This window comes from Pipistrellus hanaki (genome assembly GCF_964339955.1).
Source record: "Pipistrellus hanaki genome assembly, chromosome: 5".
Classification (NCBI taxonomy): domain Eukaryota; kingdom Metazoa; phylum Chordata; class Mammalia; order Chiroptera; family Vespertilionidae; genus Pipistrellus; species Pipistrellus hanaki.
In genome coordinates this window covers 47,781,660-47,791,934 of record NC_140507.1, presented here as the reverse complement: position 1 = coordinate 47,791,934, position 10,275 = coordinate 47,781,660, and positions in this window count along the sequence as shown.

Sequence of the window (10,275 nt, the reverse complement as noted above, 5' to 3'; positions counted from 1 at the left end):
AGTACTGCAGGCCATCCTACTAGTAAAGAAGACATGAACAAAAAGATACAGAACAAAAGTCTGAATTCGAAGAGCCAGAGAGAGATGACTGCATTACCCCTGGAGTGACTTCATTCTTTTTTAAAAACAGAAACTCAATAGCCGCGAATAATGAAAACAGGAGAGGATAAGCACAAATCAATAAACATAGTCATTAAAAATTGCATTTTGACTAAAGGGTGTCTTCTTTAATTGTTCAGACTCAAAAGGATTTATCTTTGACTTTATTAATAGCCACTTCTGGTATACTGTAGTGTTATTTGAATTATACCATCAATTATAATTCTACTAGAGGCCTGATGCATAGATTAGTGCAAGAATGGGTCTTCCTTCCCCTGGCTGCTGGCACTGCCTTTGCTCAGGCTCAGAGCCACCTTTCTGCCTTCCCACACTGCCCAGAGGCCCGGAGCGGCTGGGGCAGTGCAGAACACCTGCATCATGGCCATGGCAACCACTAAGCATCCTGACCCCAGCTGTTCGTCACCTGTGTATGCAAATTAATCCACCATCTTTGGTGGGTTTATTTGCATACTCACTCCTGATTGGCTGGTGGGTGTCGTGAACGTACAGTCAATTTGCACCTTTCTCTTTTATTGGTGTGGATCATACAATTGCACAATTCTATGTAATTGCAGATTCTATTGAAAATTAGAGACACATCATTAATAAATACTCTAAGCAATGCTTGGGCCCGGGCCCCCAGAAAACGAACAGCTCATCAGGGGAAAAAGAAGTTCATGTGATATTTTACACCCAAATAATCTCCACTGGATCTCAGAGATATGTAAAAACCACATACAAAAGAATTAAACAATTAAAAACAATGTTTAAAATATATACATTGGAGTAAGGAATACCACTCTAAACAAAACCCAGAAGCTATACAGGAAAAGATTATTATTATTTTTTTTAAAGATACTGACTATGGAAGAAATCAAAGGACAAGTGGGAAACTGAGAAAAATATTTTTAAGATACAAAACAGACAAATATACAAAGAGTTACAGTGAACCCGTAAAAAGTTAACAAGACCCAAAATGATGAAAGGAGTCCACAAGAAATAAAACAAGCTCAAACATCACTTTAAACACAATTATAAACGAGACACCATTTCATTCCCGTCATGTAAGTAAACTTAAAACTGAGTCATCACAGCCATTCCGATTGGGCGACAGAAAGAGGGGAGCGCTCACTCACTAATGCTGGGCCTCTAAGTTGGGCAGCTCCTCGAGGGGGCAACCTGGAAACATTTTCCAGACTTAACATGCAGTCCCCTCTGGTGCACCTGCAACGGGGGTGGATCTAGGAAACATGATAGCGAGTGAAGTAAGTCAGGCCCCAACTGACAACTTTAAATGATTCCACTTAGGATATAGAGACAGGAAGATTCGAGATTGCCAGGGGCTGGGGGAGAGGGGAGCAGCCTCTTACTGGCGTCTCTCTCTCCCCTGTCTTCCTGCCCCCTCCTCCTCATCTGTGCATCTGGGAACCACCTCCCCGATAAACTCCCTGCCCTCGAATTCTTTCTCTGCTTTTGGAGCCCCCTGAACTGAAATAGTGGGGAATGCTCTTTTCACGCCTCAAATAATTTTAGTTTTAAATCATGACAAATAAAGTATATTTTGCACATCCGGATACACAGGATACATGGAGTTTGTTCAGCATAACTACATAATGTCTTATACTAAGGACAGAATAATTTTTATAACAACATGTTTTGTGCCCTCCTCCTGTAGAGATGAGTATCAATATAGAGATTAGCTATGTGATAACAAATATTTTGGCTACTTTATTGCTTCTTAGGATTAAGCCAGAGGTAAGCCCAGGAAACTCCTGTGGGGACAAAGCAATTTGGGATTGGTCACTGGGGTCCCGAGGCTCCCCGGGGTGTCTCGAAACACCTGGCAAGGTGTCACCTGGGGCATAGGGAGGCCAGCGGGTGTGGATGGCGATGTGGTGGGGCCTGGGGTTCCGCGCCTGCGCCTGGAGGTGCTGGGGCTGCAGGTCCTCGGAGGCCGCCAAGCTGGCTCCCTGGGAGAAGGCGGAGGAGCGGGAAGCCAGGCCGAGGGCAGCACGACCCAGCCTGTGCGGGCGGAGCCCACCCGCATCCCGCCCTTCCCTGTGTCACAAGATGCATCATCCATCTAGATGCTATTTACGAGAACGATAGGATGTCTTTGTGAATGTGATGGACCTCAGTCCCACGCTGCCTTTCAACCTGAAGTCCCTTGAAGGCTGCCTTGCAGATCGCAAGCACTCAAGGTCAAGATCAAAGGCACACCAAGCTATTGGGAGTGTTTCATTTCTAAACACTTAAAAAAACAGCAACACCTTTCTTCCTTTAATTTTCTCAAAAGTCCAGACCACTTCTTTTTATTTATTTATTAATTTATTTGTTAATATATTTTATTTATTTTTTTTACAGAGAGGAAGGGAGAGAGATAGAGAGCTAGAAACGTTGATGAGAGAGATGTGCCCGCAACCAACGTACATGCCCTTGACCGGAATCGAACCTGGGACCTTTCAGTCCGCAGACCGATGCTCTACCGCTGAGCCAAACCGGTTTCGGCCAGACCACTTCTTTTTAGAAAGAAGATTTAATATTTAAGTCTAAGAAATAAGAAAATAATTATTCTCTATTTGCGAACTCCTTACAGACTGTCTGATGTGCAAGGTCAGGGTGAGCTATAGTTGTGTAACACATTATTGCTGAAGTGAGACACCCAGTATTCCAATACAGTCGGGCAGCACACGGCATATGGTAGCTTGGATTAACATCTTATCTCTATAATTGCAAATCACAGTTAAACACTACAAAATTCTGCCAACTCTCAATTACTTAGAGGTCACTGCTGCGTTCCCAATGCGTTGACAGCTCCTGTCCTCCCTCCTGTTGACTGTTTTTTTGTTGTTGTTATTTCACTACTTTTTCAAAGAGGAGATGAGCAGAAAAAGTTATATCCAAAGGGAGCCACTCTATACCTTGTTAAATATAGTGGCTAAAAGATCTGGCTTGGGAGTGGGATAAAATGATTGGATGAAATAACACTGACAGAGTAATTCTAACTTTTTTGGTCACCTTGAATGACCATCAACAAAAATAATTCAAGGTTGACTGTGTAAAAGAAGTTCACAGGTGAAAATAAAGTGGGAGATAGCAAATAAGAAAGGTAAAAAGCTCTCTGAATAAATATTCAGGACTGTGCCTTGGGCTTCTAGTTAAGAGATTAATGAACAATGAATAATAAAGCATATTCTTAGTGGAGGGGACCTAGGGCCATGCATTTTCAGAAGGGTCACATAGAAAATGCCCCTATTCAGGGCAAAGGTGGTCTCCTCTCCCCAAAGGCAGATCAAACACTGAGGCTGGGGGTGAGTGCTACACCCCATAGACCCCCGCCACAGCCACAATCCCACCCCTTCCCTCCTAAGATCTCGCGATTTCTGCTTCTTCCCGGCACCTGGTCTACCTGAACCCGAGATAGCATGAACTTACCTAAGAGCACACAGTCCTTCAGGTTGGATGGGATTGCAAAGACACGTCCTTTAAACAAGTCTTTTCTTCTCCATTCAGTTTCTCCTCGAATGGGCAGGAAAACAGCTGTTCCCCTAATCCTGGCATCCATAGAAACTGTCCCTCCGTGTCCAAATCTGGCCTTCATCGCATTGGTTTTCTCTAAGACCACATACACGCAGTTTCCACATCAACATCACCCAAGCCCATGTGAAGAACGAGGCCGACTGGAACAGGTTGTGCCCACGACTGGCACTGGCAGCAGGAGCCCGATGCCTTCACCTTGGTCTCCCTGCCAAGGGGAGAATGGATGAATCAGCCAACCTCCGTGTTCTCTGCTTCAGAGTCCAGGCGGGCTGAAGACGTTACCCCTGGTGAGGCAGGGCTGATGCTAAGGCCAGAGAGCCAAGCTTCGTACAAAAACATTCCGTAGCACACTCCCTCCCTTCAATTGCAATGAAACTGGAGTTCACAAACTTGGATACACATAAGAATCACCAGAGACTCTTCATTATAACACAGAGCCTGCACAGCAGTGGTTCTCAAAGTGGGGTCCCCCAGAGCACATGGTCAGGACCACCTGGGACCTTTTTAGAAGTACAAATCCCTGGACTCCACTCTGGACCTACTGAATCAGACACTCTAGGGGTGGGGGCCCGCCAAACTGTGGTTTAACAAGCCTTCTAGGTTATTTCAATACAAGCAAGTGTTGAGAAACACCAATATAGATTCCCCAGGCTTCTTTCTAGTCCTGTGAAATAAAAATCTGCAGGAGAAAGTATTAGAAATCTGCATTTTTATTACACACCCTAGGAGATTCTTTTGACCAGGCAAGTTAGGAAAACAAGGAGCTGAAGAATCAGAGGACAGTCAGTCAGTAAGCCCACGGAGACTGGAGGCCCTGACAATTCTGGTATTTACTGGCAACGATGCTGAGCTTCTCCAAGGACGTTTGATGGATTGCAATGAGAGTTAGTAAAATAAGGATCTGAACACCAAATCTGTGACAGGCATTTATTTGGACAAGAAAATAAAGATGAATTAGATACTCTCCAGACCCATTAACATGCATGAGAAAACGGAGGAGACTCAGAAGGCTACACGGTGTATGATTCTGAGAAAGATAAAGTGATGGGGGCAGAAACAGTTCAGGGGGTGCCGGGGCAGGGTCGTGGGGAGGAGTGGTTGTTTTGGGGATGATGACACTATTTTGAAAGTCCTGTGGTGTTCACACAACTGCATGTACTTGTTAAAATTCATAGACTGAGCACCAAACCCTCACATAAACAAAAACAATATATAAGTAAAAAAGCAGAACAAACAAACAAAAAATGAAGGTGACAGATAGACACAAGGAACCACTAGGTAAGAGGGATTTTTTTTTTTAAGAGGGATTTTTTTTTAAAGGTGTTAGATGAGGTGAACTCTATGAGAGTCCCACAGTTTCACAGAGGTTACATCTGAACTGCATCTTCAACAGCGAGTGAGTTTTTCTTGTCAATGAAGAAAGAACATTCTAGGATTAGAAGGATGTACTGAGTACATTGTAGTCCGTGCCCTGGCTGCAACCCCTGCAGAATCTCATTGTTCAAAGTGTGGTCCTTGGCCAGCAGCATCCCCATGGCCAGAAGCTGGTGGAGTGCAGATCCTCAGGCCCCACTGCATATCCACTGAGTTGGCTTTGCATTTTAACAAGCCACCCCTCCTCCCCTGTGGTTCTTATGCATACCGAGGCCTGGGCACACTTCTCTAGAGCTCATTTGCCCTCACCTCATGTCTGGGGAGAGTCCCCATAGCCAGGGGTCCTCAAACTTTTTAAAGTGGGGGCCAGATCACGGTCCCTCAGAGAGCTGGAGGGCCGGACTATATGAACTACTAATTCCTACCGTAACACCTTGGCTGCGCTCACTGCCCAAAAAACCTGGCGGGCCGGATCAGACTCCCCTGGGGGCCGCATGTGGCCCGCGGGCCGTAGTTTGAAGACCCCTGCCATAGACCACGCCACAACCTCCCCCTCTCACCAGGATTGATTGGTCACAGGTGGCGGTTTTCCCAAGACCTCAATCCATTAATCGGGCAGCAACTAATCAGGCTGCTTTGGGAATACTAGACTTTTCAAAAAACACATTTGAGCTAAAAGATTAAGGAAAACTAGGTGACACAGCAAGCCAAACAGAATTTCATTTCTGAGAGCTTTCCCAGTGTTGCCCTTCTCCTTGACTGGATTTAATGTGAGAGGGTTAGAAACATCAGTGATGAACAAGAATCATTGATCAGCTGCTTTCTGCACACCCGACATGGGGGAATAAGCCTGCAGCCCGGGCATGTGCCCCAGCTGGGAATCGAACCACGACCTCCTGGTTCACACATCAACGCGCGACCAGGGCCACACCAGCTGGGCCTCATTACCTTTACGGACCATTGGGGGGGGAATGCGCTAGGCCACAGTGCATAGATATTTGGTCAAATAGTCTAGGTGTTTCTGGTAAACATTTGTAGATGAAATTAACATATAAATTGGCAGAATCTGAGTAAAGCAGATGGCCCTCCACAATGTGTGTGTGTGTGTGTGGGGGGTACACCCAATCAGTTGAAGGACTTAATAGGAAAAGAAGGGGCGATTCTGCTGGCAGACTGCCTTTGGACGTGGACTGCATCCCTCCCCCAGGTCTTCAACCTACCAGCCACCACTGTATTTTAGACTTGTGTGAGCCAATTCCTTAAATAAATCTCTCTACTGGGGTAGATATCACCATTGTTCACAAATATTTCTGATTTTCTCTCCTTCTGGATCCATGAAAAGATTACACATTCCTGAAAACTTGAAAGTAAACTCTGGTCACATAACTTGCTTTGGCTAATAAAATGGAGTCAGTGGCCGGTACGACTTCTAAGCAAAAGCATTGAAGAGCCAGGGCATGAATTTTATTGTAAAAAGTATTATTTTGGTTAATCCTCACCCAAGGATATTTTTTCCATTGAATTTTTAGAGAAAGTGGAAGGGAGATAGGGAGGGAGGGAAGAAGGGGAGAGATGGATTAATTGCCTCCCCAAAAGTGCCCTGACAAGGGCTGGGGGCCAGGGATAGAACCTGCAATTCCCATACATGCCCTTGACCGGGAATCAAACCTGTGACCTTTTGGTGTGTGGGCTGACACTCTAACCACTGAGATTCTTTATGCTCTCCCCTGTGGCAACAAGCTTTGAGTCATGCTGATATGGTCAAGACTTACGGTGCTGCCTCCCTCAGCCTGGGACCCAGGGTAGAGCACTAAAGAGAATGCTTGTCATTTCAAAAAGCTGCGATTTGAGGTTGTTTATGATACACCACTCAACATGCTGATTGCAAATTTTTTATTTTTTCATTGTTGCAACTTCAGTAGAACTATTTGATATGGACCATGAATAGTGATATGGAATACTGTGTGCATTCACATGATGGCATAGTTTTTCTAAAATGATTTTATGTAAACTTTCCACTAACTGGCTCCCCTTTAGGCCACACTATTGTTACAATATTTTGCCAAACCCACCAGCATCGATCCCACTATAAAACTTGGAATAAATGGAGCCCATATGGATATGAACATTTTGTAAACAAGACCTTGAGAACTAGTCTAACCAACTGTCAAATGTTTTATACTTTTATGAAGATCCTAGAATGTGTCCACCTTCTAGCTGCTATAAGTCCCAAATTACTACTAAGAAAAGAAAATCTTTCAATAAGGCAGATGAAACAAAACAGAAAAGCTGGCTTTTGCTAGGTGAAAAAATAAGTATCAAGATGGAGGTTGAGCCACATGGGCCTGTGGGGAAATGAGATAAACAGATGGAGACAATCATTTTCAAAATTATCTAGTCCTGAGGTTATCTGGAATCTCAAGACACGAACATATGGTTGAGATTATCAAATCCATCTAAAGTGTTCTGATTTTAAAATGAATTCTCAAAATTTTGGCCCAATTAGAAAAAAAAGAATGGATAGCACCACTTTTTTTTTTTTCTATAAATACCCAAATCTACAAACTCAGTATGGAGGCAATGAACCAGGTAGCATTTACTTCAATGCCCAAGGCCTTGCACAGTACCCTGCCTACAGGTGTCACTCAATAAATGCTAAATTGATTTGTTATCACTTTTCTCAAACCTGCCATCTCCCAGACAAGAGAAACAGACTAACAGAGGAGCAGGGCAGACATCAGTGTCACCTCCTGTCCCCATTCTTGCCTGTCCAAATCTGCAGTCTTGGCCCCACTTTGGCAAACTGGACTCCAACTGCTAAGTCAAAGCTGGTCAGTTCACAACGTGGAAACGTGGACACACAGCGCTGCACGGCTGTGTACTGGTACAAACAGGCAGCGGCTATTGGAATGAAAGTAGTTGCTGGGCATTCAGACCCCAGAGAGGTCAGGACTAAGCCTGAAACTCGTCGAGTGGAGTCCGGCTCAGCAATGATAGGGTCAGTCTTAGTAAAGGTGCACAGAGCCATGCGGGGGAGCACAGGACCTCCAGGAACTAGGTCACCAGAGACAAAACTTTGTCTTTCTTTTGGCCACAATGTCTTTTTGTAAAGAGAAGAGTGGTTATGCAGTTTGGCTGTAAAGAATAATCCTGGCCACAGAACGGGTTGCGATTTACCTCTCAATAGAGGAGCTAGCCAGTCCTCCGGGGTCATGTGCTCTGAGGTCAAAGGTCAGTGCCATCCACACTCGGGGAACAGACTGGTCCTTCAGTCTGGAATGCTGTACTGAGGTCGCTGGTATCAGGGCCATTTCCCCCCAGAGGCTTCTCCTCTTCTTACAGATTATTACAGCCTCTCAGGTGACAAACCATACACAGCAAGTCAATGCTGCCGAGACTTCAGACCTTAAGGGAATCCCTGAGTCACTTGTTACTATTTGTCACATAATTAAGCACACTCCACATTTGCCCCGAATAAAAAAGCTTAAGCTGTAAACCATCTCTCAGTCACATTCCCTTGCTGGATGCTGAGATGAGAACAGGAAAATCATACCACATGTCTGCCATCTGTATTTGTAGTTGTCAACAGCTCTGTTTTGGGATAAACAGTTTTGAAGTCAGAATCAATTCGACTTGTTGGAAGATTAGCCAAGGAACAGCTCAGAAGACCAAAACAGAACATGAAGTCAAATAGTCTAAAAAATTAAGCACAATTGCTGTTTCTCACTCAACATTCTGTTTTGTCGTAGAACAAAGAAAAAGAGCATAGCAGCCAGGGTTTGGAGATAGAGAATATATATATTTACTCAAGTGAAAAATTATTCAGCTTAGAACCAATGCCTTTGCTGCGATGCAGCTGGAACACATTCACTGACCTCTAGGAGACGACAGTTAAGAAGTAATTTTAGCAGTTACACTTTTCTCACTGTTCTACTCTGTGAAGGCATACACCGGGGACAGCTTGCGTTGGGTACAGTGCATAATACGACCCGTTATTACCATAAAAACGGTAGCATTTCCCAAAGTCAATCTTGATTAGAAGTAGTTCCATGGTTGGAAACACTACCCACTGTAGAGCTATTAAAACAGAGAGATGGCAAGGGGGAAATTAAGACGTACACCGAAAAGGAGGCCGGGGAGGAAGGCAGCACAAATAGGATGCTACAGATTGCTGCGAGATAACAGCGGAATTGCTTTCAGAAGCAGCTGGTGTAAGTGAACGGAGGGCCTGGTAACCTGGCAGCCCCGCAGAGCCCAGGAAACAAATGAGAACATGCAAGCTCCACTTGGAGGGGCATCCATTTTCTCCCTAAAAGAAGTCGTTTATAAAAGAGCAAATTGGTGATTTGTACTTACAGACTGGTTCCTTTTCAAGCCCCCGTCAAGCAGTGATAAATTATTGAAGCACAGCATAGTGTATTTTTGGTGCACACACACTTAAAGCTTGCAAGTGTTGGTTCACTTTTCTCAAGTTATTAATTAAAAAATAATTGTTTCCACTTACTCTATGATCTTTAAAACGAAACAAGACAAAGTGCCACACATACCTCTCCAGAACCAGCACCACCCCTTCTCCCTACTTCCTGATCCGGCCCCCCAATCCTTCAAGCAAGCAATTGTTTAGCCTGCAAAGAGAGGGAGGAGGGAGGCCAATACAACATTCACACAATTGTCTGGTGCTCATTCAACCACGGGGCCCAGATACATTTGTTGTCCCGAGACAGCGTAAACTGTCTCGAGAAGAAAGCAGGGTTGAGGAAATCTCATTAGTAACTTGTGAACCCCCCTCGGCAGGGTCACGTACGGCAGAGGGGCCGCCTAGTGCCAGTGCTGTGCACGCTGGCGCTTGGCTCTTGGACAGCGGCCACTGCGCACAGCTGCCACTTGAGGAAGGCTTCCGGATGCCCCTCCCTGGGCAGGAGTGAGGAGAGATTGTCCCCAGTCAGCTTTGCAACTGAAACCCAAGCTGTGCTGTAATCTAAATGACCACCAGACGGATGAGGTGCACCAGCTCCTCCCCTGGCGTGTTCACAAAACGAGTAACATTGATGCCAGTGCTCCGGAAAGGGAGCAAGGGAATCCAACAGATCGAACAGCGCACGAGGAGATGCGAGATGACTGCGGGCAGACTTGGCTTAGATGGGACGTTTTCACCCAACCAGCATATTGGGAACCTTTCAAATTTCTCCCCCAAATCAAGTCAGATTCCCACTCTCTTCTATGGAAGAGCCACTCCTAGGTCCCTAATGCTATTTTCTATCA